Raw genomic sequence first — 15779 nt, 5'->3', positions numbered from 1 at the left:
GAGATCCTGGCATCCTAAACACCAGGCCCTTCTAAATGCCGAATCTGGTTTTTCCAAAATAATGAGCAAGCTCAGGAACGACCAGACTGGGATTCTGAACGCAAATATATGGGGCTTATTTTCACATGAAACTGCTCTCAAGTGCAAATTCTAAAATGGCTGCATACCTTTGAGACATGCTCATGGGAGAAAAAAAAAAACCTGCATCCAACCACAACACTATAATCTATTTCTAATCACACTCCTAAACACTATAAATATTATAAGTAATGTGATATATGTTTTGTGATTAAATGGGTGGATTAAAACATTGAATTTTTAAAAAGCCACAAAGAAAAAGAGATTATCTTCCATTATGCCACTTACAAGTTTTTTGTCCCACTGGAACAAATACAGATTTGACAAGTGTATCATTACAGAGCACAGCAACTAAATGCCAGGATATTAGCTTTGTAATTTTCACCTGAAATCATTGTGTAATCACGCCGAGTTGCTAACCTTCTTTTTATTAGCTGACTTTTTTTCCTTACCTTCACATTGTAATAAATTAATTTAATGTCTTCTCCCCCTTCCCAATTTTTATTTGGTAACACAAGAAATTGGATGAGTCAGAGCAATATCCAAGAACACATACTTTTTACAATTCTCCCTGAGCTTGGCAAGGATTTATATGTAATTTGGTTGCATATTCAGAAATCAAATTCTGCCTAATTTAGGGGAAATAATGGCCTTTAGGTAATTCTATTGGGCATTATTCAGTTTGGCTAGCTTTTTTTGTTGTTGTTGTTTTGTTGAGTTGTGTGTGTTTTGTTTTTAATTTTTTTTGACTACTTGCTATCAAATTATATTATTCAAAGTAAAAAAATTAAACTATGCTCAAATGATCAAAAAGGGAACCTGAAAATTTTAAATTGTTGAGCATTTGCTAGACAAGTTTGTGGTAATAAAGCCTTGGCTGTCCCTCTGGGCCATGGCCATGCCTGGGGTCAGCTGTTTGAAAAGAAGTCTTAGGAAGCCTGTCCCCAGACCAGGATGTTTATAATATTGGCCTTATATAGTTATTTTTTCCTGATTTCTCCCAAGATCTGCTTGATGGGAATTCAGCCAGCAACTTCCTGCCATGCCCTTTCTTAAGCCCTGGCTTTCTCTGCTCAGCCCCTGGCCCACAGTCCGGTCTCAGAAAGCCGTGGGGCTCCACTTTCGGTCCCCTTCTCTCCACAAAGACGTGTTTCATGGTGTTAAAATTTCAGTACCCAGGGCACTATGAGGACTTCGTAAACAGATGCACTTAATCTAGTTAAAACAAGATGAGTGTGAGGGGGAAATCAGATTTTCACTCGGGTTCTGATCGTACAACTCGCATGTCCGAGAATAATGGTGTTTTGAAAAGCTGGCCCGGGAGCCCTGGCAGTGTGAGTCTGCAGCCGCTCCTGGGTAAGATGCCACTTCAATCATTGCTGACAATGTGCCCTTCAGAGGAGCTGCGAGCCAGCTTTGAGTATTCTGTGAAAAGGCAAACCAGGCTTAGGATTTCTTTCTCTTTTTTTCTTTTGTCTTTGTCTTGAAGTAGAGTGCAGGTCTGAGAGCCCATTTTACTATGCCTGTGTCATGCGAACTTGGGCTTCTATCTTGGGAAGGCGCTTCTTACTCGGTTATTTATGCACAAAACCTATCAGCACCTGTGTCCCTTGAGTGTATATTTATATATTTATGTATTGACATGCGTATGTATTGATTATGAAGGAAATTGAGAAAGAAGCTCACTGATTCGCATACAGATAAAACAGTGAAAGAAAATTCCGAGCTGTTAGACCGAAATGCAAGCAAGCCACCATAGAAAGGATTCTCTCCCTCCAGACATAATGAAGCCATTTTCAGAATCTTTTGCTTTCGTTCCCTCCGTTTTATGTCAAACTTGGCATTCGCTTCTTACCAACAGGAATGAAATGCTGGCTGTCGCATAAGCCAGTTTGAGGACAAAAGCAGATGTAGAAGACTGCAGGACAAGCCCCACCACCACCCCCTCCACCAGGGCAGCATGCTGATCCCCTCACGGTATCCCCCTTTCCAGCCCTCTTTCTTTTTTAATATAAAGACCACTCTGAAGTGAGCCTGCAGCTGACGGTGAGGAGGCCTCCGCTCCCATAGCTGGTGGGTGCTTAACTCTCCACCCATGCAATCGGTTGTGCTTAGAGAGCCTCTTGGAGCCACGACGTAGTCTCTTTAATGCACTTTGGAAGCTCACCCCTTCTCTTTCCCAGTTCCCGTGTGCTGTCGTCAAAGAGTGTAGCCCCCCCAAAAACACCCTGAAGTGGTTATTATCTCTCAAATAGAAGGGGAGGAATAACAACTGGGAATCTGTGGTAAATGTGTCTGATCATAAATATATGTGTTTTTATCTGTAATATATGCATCTTAGGATGAAGATTTTTGCCTTGGTTCAGATGATGAATTCTAATTGATATTTTTCAACCCAAAGGAGTAACAACAAAAATTAAAAAGTATGAATTAGGATAAAGAGGCATTATCCCTGATGATCAATGCCATGGCTAGGTTCTTGGCTTTAATATGTGGAATAAGAAAAGGCATAGCTCAAGTTAAAAAAAATTTTTTTTAATAAAAATTACCTTTCAAAGGGAAGTGGGTGCTGAGTTAATTTTAGTTGCTCAATTCTACAATTTCTAAAATGGAGCCATCATAAACTAGGAGGCTAACATTCTTCTAAAGGATTTACTGTGCTCCTCATAGCATTTTATCAGCAATTTAAGATGTATTAGAATTGGTAATTTTACAGATTCTGGTAGGTGGTACAAATTTCCAAGAACATGAAAATGCACTCAAAAGTTTGGAAAGTATTTCCCTCCCACCGAAGGCCAAAGGGCTGCCTTCCTCCTTTACCGAGACAGCTCAGTTTCTCGGGAGCACTTTGCACCTTGGTCATCCTCTACGGGGGTCTTCAAACGCCACTGCTCTGCTGACCACACATTCTCTCTGCAGCACATGTAAGCAGAACTCAGCTGTGTGAGTCTAGACTTCAGAAACTACCGAGCGTTTAAGTCTGTACTCCAGATTTTAAAATAATGCTGACATGATAATAAAGTCAGTTGAAAATTTGTCTTCCTCACAGCTGAGAGGACCTCAGTAACACTTCTGTGGTATACAGTTGAGGCAGGTTAGAAGCCCTCTAGGGTGGAGATTTTAAAGTAAACGGGGGTTGAAGCTGATGTAGAACTCAAACGGCTCATTGTTAAATTGCAAGTGATTGCAGGAACTGTTTTAAAACTCAAGACTTCACAGGGGTTTGTTTTGTTTTTTAAAGGGTTGGGACAGGTCTTAGCTGTCTGCAGATAATGCACACGCTGATCGTGGAAATTTTGGGGGAGGGAGTTAATTACAAGGTGCTTGGATTTTTGACCACTGGCCTTATTTATTGAAATACAGTTATTATTTTAAAAGTCAAATATGATTTCACAGAGTGAAGTTTACTCTATAGCTTCATTTTCCTCATTATATCCAATGTTAACTTCAGAGTTAAAAATCCAATTCTTCACACATGTCCTTCATGCAAGAAGTGAGAAAATACCTTAACTAAGTCTCCTGCCTCAAGGGACGAGAATATTTAACTGCTTCGAAAGAAAGATTCCTAAGGAGGAAAAAATAAGCCAAAACAGTGCTTTCATTTTGCTCCTGCCTATTCACAGAGCAACTTTTGACGAGATTCCTGTTTTCAAAAGAATATGAAGTTTGTTTTCTTTAACCAAAAGTGGTCATGTAGGCAACTAGACAAAAAGAGGTACTGACCCATGTGTGTGTGTGTGTGTGTGTGTGTGTGTGTGTATGTTGTACATATATATAATTTTTAATGGCAAATACAGATTTTGAAAATGTATTTTGAAATAACCAGAAACACGAGCAAGCATTTCATGGCTACACTTGTTGTGTAGAGACAAGGACTGAAGTTCGCATTAAAAGAATTTTCACCTTTGTGAATGCCTCACCCATGAACCAGTTTTTCAACTCGGTATTCTAAATTCGGCAACAAGGTTCAGCCTCCCAGTGCACTCTGCCCAGAATATTTTCTGTCTCGGGGAGGCAGTGGACACAGGTACTGCTGGCTCCTTCTCTCCCTCTCAACATTTCCAACTTGGAAACTGTCCTGTGCTGAGCATTGAATTTACGGCAGGACCCCAAGGCTCACAAGGAAACTTCGTGAGCTGGGAAAAGCCTGTCGGTGTACACCTGGGGCTACAGATTCAGAAGAATTAACCGGCTGTGGCCAAAAACCCAAACACGCAGCCCCGAAAAACAGTCTGCAAGAAACACGGAGTTCTTTGATGTGACAAGAAGAAGTATAAATAAAACTGCTCCAAGGCAGACAGGCTCAGAGAGATTTTTAAGACAGCCTGTTGGTGCCTCAAACTTTAATACTGAGAACATGAAGTGTTAGATTTATAAAGGCAACGTCTTGGGTGTGTATGTGAGTGTATGTGTGTAGGGGAGTGTGCAAAGTACATATGCATGTGCATGTACAGCAATAACAGTTATGTTTCCTCTGTGGCCCATGGGCCAATCTGAAGTCCATCGGGAGGGTCCTCAGCAAGATGCAGGGTAGGCCCTATCTGAAGCCTCCTGAGCTATACCCTTCCTCATTACACCTGTGCCAACACCCCAAAAGCCAGAAAAATGCGACCTGGATAACGGACAGATCTCTGATGCAGTAGAGCTATCCTCGAAATAAAAGCCATGCTTTGTGAATGGGAGAAGGGCTTCTGGCCCAGCCACTCCGGCAGCTTTAAGAGCCCCAAGGCCACCTTGGTAGAGCCAAGGGGTGTAGAGTAGGCTCAGGTTGAAGACAACACCCTCTGCCAGACCAGACAAACAAACAGGCTAGCTGAGGCCCACCAACTCCAGTCTCCCAAATCGGGGCCATCTTGTTATCGTGTTTAAAGGAAAAGGTTGAGACTCGATCTGTCCCACGTTCAGTCCACATCTTTATTAGGGCCAGCGCAGAGGGGTTTGCTATGGTTCAAGTCAACGACAGCACTGATATCCCTTAGGCTCCAAGCACTATAGGAGCTGCTTAAGGATTTTAATCATAAATGATTACCTCACTGTAGAGGGGTTTGGGAGGGCAGATGTGAGAAATCACACATGTATACAGCAAGCGCCTCGCAGCTTACACAGCTTGCTTCCACCTCATCTCATGTGACCCTCCCCATCTGAGAGGAACAACAAAAATGATCATACCCCTTGAAGGACTAAGGCCCAGCAGGCAGAGAATAGTGACTTGGCTCGATATCACACAGACCCAGGCCCCCAACCCCTGTACACACACGGGCACTTTTCCCCCCTTTTTTTAAAAAAGGAAAACATCACCATTCATTTCTTCCCAGAGAGGCTTACTTCACAGGTAAAAGCAATCTCCAAGAAAAACAAAAACAAAAACAAAACAAACAAAAAAAACGAGCTCCTTGTAAATCTCAGGCCAGAACTTCCTTAAGCAGGTTCAGCTTGGGTAACCTCCTCATTTTGATCCCTGAAGCCAACTTTGGTCATCCGAGGTTCGCACTGTTCCCTGAAAGGTGTGCCCTGAGCACCACTTCAAAACTAGACTTAAGGTATAAAGTCCTAGCTAGACACATGCTCCCCACTATGCCTGTGAGAATCCTCATAAGAAAGCCACCTAGGCTGAACTGAAGGTTCGTACCCCCAGAGCTCTGCCCTCATTTTCTGAGGGCCAGCACCCTGAAACTGTAGCCTTCTTAGCCAGGCAGCCAGAGTGGTTCCCAAGCCCATGCTGGCTTAGAGTCAGTCACTCTGGGACCCCAGCAGCCACTTGCCCCGTGGTCTCAGTATCAAAAGTGGAGCAGTTGATGAACATGTCTTGGAAAATCTGAAGGTCACAGATTACTCGTTCCTAAGGTCCCCTCCTTCCTGGGAAGCTATTCAGGATCCTCAGCATCCCGCCAAGGCAACCATCTACTTGCAGATCGCTAACTGTCTCAGAAAAGAGAAAGCCTAGGTTGATGTCGCAGTCACGGGTGGAATTAAAGCCTGAGGGAAGACCTAAAGAAAGAGAATAATTTGCCAAGTCAACTGATGGAGACCCAGATCAAGAGCCATCTCCACACGACGGCGCTTCCAAGCTGCAGTGCACTGCACACAGACAGAGCTACAACTCTGCTACCTTCTCCACTCCCGGTCACAGCAGGACCCTGTCCCAAAGCCATCCTTACGAAGTGCCAGGCCTTCCTGGAGGCAGTTTCTACCCTGCGAGCAACGCGTTCAGAAACAAACCCCACATCTTGAAAGTCTTCCTGGCAAAGCCTGGCAATAGTTAAAGCTAGGGACAAAATGAAATAGCTGAGAATCAGGCCAGAGAACCTTGCCCAGAAGGGCCAGGGGCTGAAGGGCCTCTCTGGCATCTTCAAAGGCAAAGGCTTCTAAGAGCCCTGTGCTTGTTTCCTTTCTGCACCTAATTACAAGAAAGTGCCTTTTATAAAAACAGATAAAGCCCATTTTCAAAACAGAAGGAGTTAAGTTTTAAAAAGCTTCTTGGGATAAAAATTATAGCCTTGTCCAATATGGGGGCAAGAACAAAGGCAACAGAGTATGGAGTGATTGGGCCGAATTCAGTGCCTACTGTGTACCTGGCATCACCCTCCCCTCGAGATGTCATTTGGAGGGGAAAGATGGGTTGTGCGGAGAAGGGCCTGAGGAGTCCACCTTTCTGGACAGAGGATTCTGTCTTTTTCTGCAACACGAACAGACTTCCAAGCAGCAGAAAAGAGCTAACAAAAGACTCTGCACCCAACCATCCTTAAGGACCTGGGCAAGTGACAAACTAAAAGGACCAGTGTCCTACCGGATCATAGAACTGCTTGGGACCCTTAAGCTGAATGAACGCAGGAGCACCCACCCATTTGGGTGGAGAGGATTTGGCCTGGTGCGCCTCCTGCAGGCAGCCCCGGGGTTCGCAGAGCCATGAGCCCAGCCCGCAAGGCACCAGGTCCTAGATCCTGGGCTCAAGGTGTGGCATTGAATCCCGAGGTAGCACCCTGTGCAACCCGCGGTCAGGCTGGAGACTGCTTGGGTGCTGGAACTACGTATCAGAAGAGCGGACTGGCATGCGTCTGTCCCGCAGGAACCAGGTCCAAGTCTGTGGCCCTGGTCTGGGTTTGGGTCTGAATCCAGTGTTTGTGTGGGTGTTGGGGATGGAGTCCGCAGTCCTGACTGGGTCTGTGTCAATGTCCAAAATCTGATCTTCGCACTGGATACGGTCCAGGGCCCAGGTCGGGGTCCGCGTCAGTGTCCAGGAGTATCTGGAGCTGGGTCCCCGTCTGAGCCCAGGGTCCAGTGTGCACGGTCCTGGTCTGATCTTCGCTTTGCACGGGCTCCAGGGTCTGCGTGGGTGCTCGAAGCTGGGTACCTGTCTGTGCCTAGGGTGGATGTCCAGGTTGGTGTCCAGGTCCAGGCCAGCCGAGTACGGGCACGGGCGGCGAAGGCTGCACGCGCCCCAATTAGCCGCGGGCCAGGCGGCGGGCGGCCCCATTGAGGGTGAACAAAGGGCGCGACCCCGGGGTCAGGAGTCGCGGGCCGCCGGCCGCTGCTTTGTTCCCGTGTTTGCTCGGCCGAGCAGAGCGCACACTATATTGACTAAAGCGGATTAGAGGGTCGCGCCCTGGCGGAGGCGCAGACCCGCGGCCTGGACCTCCCAGGGGCACCGGCCTTTTCCCCGGCCGCAGCTCGCTCGCTCGCTCGCTGTGCGCAGCCGGGTAAACTGAGGCTGGGACTGCACCCTCAGAGCTCAGAGTCTTGAGCCCGCAGCCCTGGTATCCCCTCCTGCTCAAGGGTCACTCCAGGGAGCCAGGGAGCCTCACCAAGCCTTTCACGCATAAGGAACACAGATACTTCCCTGGCTTGGCATGTGACGGACAGAATTCTGCCGTTTTTCCATCCTGCAGGACCTCGGCTTTTTTTTTTTTTTTTTTTTAAAGGAAGACCCTGCCTGAAGGCTAAGAAATTTTAGAAACATGGGCAAATTTCCTCCATATCACAAAATCAGCTCTGCAACATTACTGACAAACCAAACCGAACAAATTTAGGCCTCTTGTCTTGAAACCAGCCGTGTGCTCCAGATGTGAATCGAAGCGGGCTTACGTGCGAAAGAAAAATTTTGAGATACATAAGTTCTTGTAAACATAAGCTTAAAATATGTTTTTAAAGGCGATGATGATGATTATAAACTACCCAAAGCCCACCGTTTATCATTTGACATCATGAATCCAAGATTTATTTACTTCTCTACTGCCCTGAAATGTCTGCACCTTTAAATTGACTTTAAACATAAAACAGAGCCCCAGTGAAGCGCTATCCAAGAACTCAAGAAGGAATGTCCCTTTCTTCTACACGCTAAACTTTAGGGGACACCAATCACTTCTCTTTAAGTCCACATAGAATTTTAATTGAGATTTTTACACTCTGGTTATGTAAGCACTTGTGTTTGACTAGGGACCCCATGAAGTATTTGATTGATAACCTATCAATGTAAGCATCTTTTATAGAAGAACAAATAATATTTACTCACCGTAGGGTATATGTTGGCCTAACGAATATTTCTGCTGCTTGCCATCTATTCCCGACAACTAAAGGAAAACATGTCAATTGTCTGTATTTCTATTCCTAAGCCTTTAAAAATAATCATCCTGATTATGAAAACACCACGTGTTTAAGGAATGCAGGGAAAAGTTTAAAGTCTAAACAACTTGAAAATAAAATATAAACATGTTAAGATATAGGTAATTTAAGTAGAAAGTTAAAAAAAAAGAAAAGAATATGTGTAGAGTTAAATACAAAATATGGAGAAAAAGAAAATCTGGGTATAGGTCCTAATATTCCGGGTTCTTCCTCCTCCACTGGTGTTCAGTGAGCATATGCACACAATTACATAATTTACATATGTACTTACTGTTAGGGAACTATCACATTGTGTACTTCCCCAAGCTACCACAAACTCTGTTGACACCATTTTAAGGGTGATACACTCTGTCACTATTTTGTCCTGCGATAATTTACTGCTGTGTACTTTATATTGTCTTCTTGCTATTTTCCCCCTGTAATTAATACTGCAACCCATGATCCTTACTGTAAAGTTTGTGGGCAGTGTGAGCTACTAAGAAATCTCCATAGGGCTGGAGAGGTGGCGGTACGGTGGTTCAGAGCATGAGTTGCCCGTGCAGAGGACTCGGGTTTGAGTCCCACACCCACCTGGTGGCTCACAATCATCTTAACTTCAGTTCTAGATCTGATGCCTTCTCCTGACCCCCGCAAGAAAACTAGGAATACAGGTGGTGCACATTCATATACATAAAAAAATGAAACAAATATTTTTTTTTTAAATTAAAAAAGAAAGCAAGCCATCTCTAGTCCTCGACAAGGAACTTAACAATCAGCAATTCTGAAATTTCTTTTGAATCCCAGTGTATCCGGTCCGTTGGTTCCCCTTCTAGAAGCCTGGTTCAGTGGAACTTCTTTCTTATTTGTAGGACCAGCTGAGGTGCATGCTGGGTTGTGACGTGGCATTTGGAGATTGTATCCTTACACTAACGGTTCTGGATGTCCCTACTTCCCAAGCCCCTTGACATCCTTAGCCATCATCCACCACTTGGTGAATTTAGGTCAAGGCCATAAAGTGGACACCTTGGAAATACCAACCCGACAGCTCCGATGAACACTGCCTGTCTAACAAGAGGCCTGTTTTCATTTGGCCCAAGCGTCTTCCTTTGCCCAGGATCCAAACACCAATGCCGCTGTCTGCTGTATGACTACACTGCAGGCAGGTCCCTGCGCTGGCAGCCATGTTCCCTTCCCACCCCCACCCCGGGGAAAGCCTCAGCCGATCTTCCCCACCTTCGTGGCAGGGTCCTGGGCCCCTCGGCACACATGCACCCAGAGCTTGCCTAAATCCTTGGCTTTGTGGTGCGGCTGTATGCAACTGTACCGACTGTGGTCCAGCTGCCGGAGCTGGGCTCCCAAAACCACGGCGGGGGCGGGGGTGAGGGGGTGGGGGAGAAAGCTGGTGCCAGGGAGCCCACGGCCTTGTCCCTGAACACCTAGGGCCTGAGTCGGCCACTTGGAGGAGACATCTGGGTTCACCTGGGAGAAAAAAAAAAAAAAAAAACTGCCTCTGGAATAGAAGGGCAAAGAAACCAGGAAAACAGAGCAGAAAGGGAGCGGCGTGGCATTATCCGAAAACAGATACAGCGAGAGTCAACAAGAAGGAGGCCCGGGGAGATGTGAGCAGAGCATGTCTCCTCATGAAAAGCAGAAGCCATCTCCCCTCACCTTCATCTCTCTATCTTCTAAATTGTCTACAGTGTGCCTGTGATGCCTTCAGGATCTGTCATCTATATTCTATCAAAAAGATACCCTTCATATGAAGAGTGGACTGTGCGATTGCTCCTATGTATGAGTTTAATGTGAACATCGATTAACACACATTGCCTGGAAAAATGTTAGTTTTCAGGGAGGGGTTCACATTTCTCCAGTATTTGACCCTGTAGAGAAACCTTCTCAAAAAGAAACCGAAAGTAAGGATCTGCCAACTCGGGCTACTGCTGGTGTTACCGTCCGGCAGCAGCAGCCCTCCCAGGGAGCAGGCTCCAGCTCACACCAGAAGTGAAGAGCCCCAAGGCTTCAGGAAGTCCTTCCTCTCCCACGTCCCTGTAGCAGCTTCCAGGCCATTTTCCTTGGAGATCCAGTGTATTTCCTAGTGTTCCCGGTCCCTTCTGTTTGTCTGTCTGCTGTTTTCCCATTGTCAGAAGTAGTGCCTGAAGCTAGGGCAGAACCACAATGAACAGAGACCGTCTAGGTTCGCCTTAATGTAATGGTATTTGCACGGGTCCCTTCATCACTTGAGGGGCATGCTCCAGCTTGTGGGTCACGCTGGCGAGTGGCCCTGTGGAGCGTGACAGTGTCTCGGCTGGGTGGGGATTCTCCCACGTGATAACATTACAGCTTTAGCAGGAAGAACTGTGCACGAGACCAGGGCTCAGTACATGTCTGAGGATGCTCCCACCCTGGGACCCCTAGCCTCTGTGTGATCAACTTTGTTTTTTTTGCTTGTTATTAACAGTGGGCTGTTTCTAGACTCCAGCTGAAGGGATGGGTCTCCAGATCCAATGAGGATGGTTGAAATATCTTCCTTTAAAAGTGGGTTAAAAGGCGTGCCCGTGTGCTGTTTGCTACTCTAAAAGGCAATTCCTAAATTTGGATTGAAAAAAAAAAAAAAAGTACTTGAGCTTGAAAAATCCAATGGTTCTCAGAATGTGAGTGAGATCCGCCACTCTTCGTGCTAAAAGCATCTTAACTGGCCTAAAATAAATCAGAACAAAATGCTGTGTGCAGAGCATATGTCTTCTATCACTGGCTGTCTGAAGGCAGTTTGAGCTGCAGCACACAGACATGTGCTGACCCAGGAGCCGATGACCCAGACCCGAGCCAGGACCTATGGGGCACCAACCTCTCACAGACCATGTAACCCCGGCCTTGCTATATGCCAAAGACAGTCTTGGTGCCCGGTGGCGATTAGATTGTAAGATAGATAACTACAAAAATACAATCAACAGGTGAGTTGCACAAATCACATCTATTTCCTCCACGTGGTGGTGGGAGGGTAGCTGGTACTTGGAATTTTTAAGCCATGAATGGATGGGCACACTTTCAAAAGACTTATTTTACTTCCTCTCCTCACACTGGGCACAAAAAACAAAAAAAAAAAAACACCACCCTGCTTTCTAAAACAAAAAACACATGCCATTTTAATTTAGCAAACAAAAGCCAGAATTCAAAAATCTCTGCCGAGAAGATTTTTAAATTAAAAGGCAGGAAGGGGCTATTAGTGTGCTTTATACCTTTTGGGGAGGATTACCTTATGCAATCATAAATAATTTAACTATCAAATCACAGAAAAAAAAATGCCAATTCCATCCGAGGCTTGGGAACCGAGGCCGAGGGGAGATTTCACTTGTAACTGCCACCTAGCCAACGCTGAGGCTAACAACAAAAGTGTTTTAGGGAGTCTCCAGACAGGGCGGGGTCCTAATGAACTTACTTTATCTTATCCATTTATCTACACACGGGATTAAAATATTCACATCAGTCTGCTCGCTTTGAAACACACACACCCACTCCAGGGTGACTCCCTCGTCTTTCACAGTCCTGGTGTTCCTCCTCCCTTATCCTTGGACCATACCTACTTTCCAACTCGGCTGGGATCTTTTAAGTGGGGAGCCCTGCCCATGGCGTCCCCTAACGTGAAAATCCAGTGACAGTGTGTGCACAGTGACATTCCACAGAGAGGCCAATGAAATCTTACGGGTCTGAACCCGGCTTCTACAAGGAGTGTTATTTGGCCAAGGTGGCCGATGGCAACCACAGCCTGGCAAGGATGTGCTATCAGAGGCTGCCAGGTAGGCAGTGGGTAGCAGAGGGTTAACTTGGGGAGCAGGGTGGGGTGCAAACAAAGCAGGCCGGCAGGGATAGGGTGGAACACAGGCAGGGGATCAGGAGCTGTAGGGCCCAGCCTGACAGGCACAGACACAGGGGGCTCTGTCTGCCTGCCTGCTGCCCTGGCACAGTGACTAACCGCCCCACCATTGTAAGCTTGAAGCCAGCCTTTTGTGTGGTCCCCTGGTGTCTGGGAGCAGAGTGGAAGAGCCCTTTCCAGCAGCTCGCCTTTGCCCTGGAAACCTGCAGCCCAAGTCTCCCGTTATCCATTCTCAGGGTTGCCAGGGGGGCCTGACAATCCAGTAGAGGAGTCCCCTACCCTAGCCAGGAAGGGACACGGGCCAGAGAAAGCTCCCAGCTCTGAGGCTGGACACAGGAACCAGTTCAACCTGCCTCGCCCCAGCACGGCAAGCTGCCGATGCTCTTGGCCTCCAAGCCCTTGAGATATGGAGAATCCAAGTTTGAGCCCTTGCATAAAATATGCTTAGAGTGTTGAGGACTTTGTGTGGGGGGGGGGGGGGACGGGACATAAGGTGTCTCTTATTACTAATTCTGTCTGCCTTGTTGAGATGACTATTGGGGATCTATGTTAGAGCAAATGGATTTTTATCGTCAAAGTGGCTTCTCTTGCTTCTGTGTTTGCCTTTTCAAACTGTGGCTGTGAGGACCTGTGAGGATTGATGATAGGCCTGTGACTGGGGCTCACACTATGTTTCTACTAGATAGGACTGGGCCAGAAGAGGGCCTGAGGTCCAGAAGGAGGCCTTGAAGACTGCTTTCTCTTAGGGAGACAGACAAGGGCTCTCCAGCTCAAAATGACTTCTCACTTAGGATCCAAGAAAACCAGACACAGATGGCCACGCTGTCCCTTGCCTCAGCTTGGTATTGCCCTGTATTAAGGATTGTGATTATTACCTTTAGGTGTTGGGGAACCCTTTGTGGAACACACATGGGTAAACAGGAGCGTGCCTGCACACACACACACACACACACACACACACACACACACACACACACACGCATGCGCACGCATACACACACAGCCAACAGGCCATGGCTCTTCTCCATGACAAACAGAGTCACCCTGTCCTGCCAACCATCAGAGAAGCCAGATTCACAGAAGCCCAGATGGCTCCCAAGGCACCCCCAGAGCCAGACATCAGACCCTCAGACCAGGGAAAAACAAGACCAGCCCAGGACAGCTCGGTTTTTCCTGATCCAATCACTGTTGCCTTTCCAGGCTTCTCCTCCATAAATACTGAGAATTCTATGTTATGGACATACCGGAGATGGACATAACACCGGCTGGGTTCAATATTACATGTTCATTATTTCATACTCATTTTTTTTCTTCTAATTATAGAAGGAGTCGAAATTAAAACATGTTGTGGGCCTTTGGTGGGGCAGCTCTCCGTCACAGGGAACCAAGCCATTCTGGAAGCTCCCATACCTACAGCTGGAGTCCTTACAGCTTGCCAGCCAGGCAGAGACTCCCCTTCTAGGACTATACCTACCACTTTCCTCTATCCTCTATAATTTATTCCCTTTCTCCCTAGCCAGACAGTGGGAGAGGCCCCCACCGGTCACCAGAAAGCATTCCAGAAGATTTTTAGAACACGAAAAGCAGCTAGGAGGAAAAACTCAGGATCCCACTGAGGGCTCAAATCAGTAGGAACAGAGACCCGCCCCCGATTCCAATCAAGTTTCCACTGGGTTGCCAAAAGGGTCTGGTCAACATCGTCAACCCCAAGAGCAAAGACCAGGCACAGCAATAACCGGACCAATAACTGGCACCCTGCCACCACCCATGATGCACCAGGACTGTGCAAGAACCAGGCACTATGGCCCCAAGCTGGCACCCTCAGCAGCTGCTTCAGGCCCCGGTTCTGGAAGGGGTGCTGAGGAAGCCTTGACTTCCCAGTATCTCACAGAAAAGGCAAGCGGGCTCCCGACATCCCCTTTCCTATGGTGCCACTGCCTAGCCCGGGCAAACTTTGCAGGGGAAGGCCTGGTTGATGCAGGAGATGGTTAAAATTCTGCATCCGTTTGCATCCGCCTCCAGAGGAAGCACTGCTTTTTTTTTTTTTTTTTTCACCCCCAGCAGGAGGAGGGGGGAAAAGCTGAGAGCAGCAATTTGCAGGGCTTGGGATGTTTTTCTCCTTGACAGCCCTGGGCCCCGCCTGCCTGCCTAGCTTGGCCTTCCTCCGCTGGGCTGCATGGGCTGGCCCTGCAGCGGAGGCTCAGCTCCTTGGCTGCTGCTCCGAAGGAGGCCTCATGCACACGCATCCCACCCCCGCCCCCCGCCCGACCCCGGATCCCAGGCTGCAGCCCCCGGCTTGGGCGAACAGACCACGGTGCATGCTGGCGGCCTGGTACTGCCACGCTTTGTGCCTGGTTCTTCCGCCAGCCAGCCTCTTCCCACGAGGCCTGCTCCCGGCCAGGCTGCACTGCCTGCCCACCCCCGAGGCTCACCCTGCTCCCACCCGGAGTGCCCTCACCTTCTGGGGCCCTGGCCCCCGGCCTCGGGTCCTGCTCGTGCCCAGGGCGCCCAGCCACGTCCTCCGCGCCTCTGCCGCTCGCCCCACCCTGCTGCCCGCGCTCTGCGGCGAGCCTGGCACTGTGCCAGGCTGCCTGGGAGCCCAGCCCGGGCAGGGCGAACTTTCCAGCGGAGTGTGTGTAGGGGGTTGCTGGAGTGAAACTGGTGCCAGGGGAGGGAGCGAGCCCCAGGTGCCCGGCGGCCACCACCACCCCCCCCTCCAGCCCTGGCCACCCCCCCATCCCACCCCCTGTCTCCTGAGTCCCATAAAGGCGCAGACAACACGAGTGGTTTAGTCAAAACAGTCATGTGCAGGAGCCCGCAAACAAACAAAAGCCCTTATTTATTTATTTAGTTCACACACCCAGATAAGAAGCCGCCTTTGTGCACATAATTTCACAGAAAGGAGGCGAAGCCATGATGCTCCCCGCAGCCCAACAGCCTGGACAGCAGGCCTGGCTTCATGAATAATTGCAGAGCCTCAGCCTGGGTATTTCCATATTTAAATTGGGCAGCAGCGTATGATTAATTAAGAAGGAAAAAGGCAAAAAGGAAGAAAAGCGGTGGGGGTGGGGAGCCGGACATTCTGGCCAGTGCTACGTGCCAAGGTGCCCACTGCGGCTTAACTCCTCCCATGCCAGGCCTGGGGGTGGGGCGCGTGGGGACTGCTGCAGACGGTTTGAGGAGACCCTGATGGTGCCCACACTGACCACCTTCCTGTGTCCAGGGCCACCTG

At 48.1% G+C, this 15779-nt stretch overlaps 1 protein-coding gene across 2 annotated transcripts in view; it reads right to left on the bottom strand.

The window, feature by feature from the left end:
• LOC107401614 (uncharacterized) overlaps positions 1-15228 on the bottom strand; it is a 54099-nt gene extending 38871 nt beyond the window's left edge. Inside the window, exon 1 of one of the 2 annotated variants that reach the window (XR_013046538.1) lies at positions 15006-15228. The gene's annotated coding sequence lies outside the window, so the exon portion shown is untranslated. The remainder of the gene's footprint in view (positions 1-15005) is intronic. The other variant, XR_013046537.1, reaches the window with a different exon arrangement.
• Between the last annotated feature and the right edge of the window lie 551 nt (positions 15229-15779).

Source organism: Peromyscus maniculatus, chromosome 20, assembly GCF_049852395.1.
Source record: "Peromyscus maniculatus bairdii isolate BWxNUB_F1_BW_parent chromosome 20, HU_Pman_BW_mat_3.1, whole genome shotgun sequence".
NCBI classification, from domain to species: domain Eukaryota; kingdom Metazoa; phylum Chordata; class Mammalia; order Rodentia; family Cricetidae; genus Peromyscus; species Peromyscus maniculatus.
Note: the sequence above shows the minus strand (reverse complement) of the source record. Positions and strands in the feature narration are given on the sequence as shown.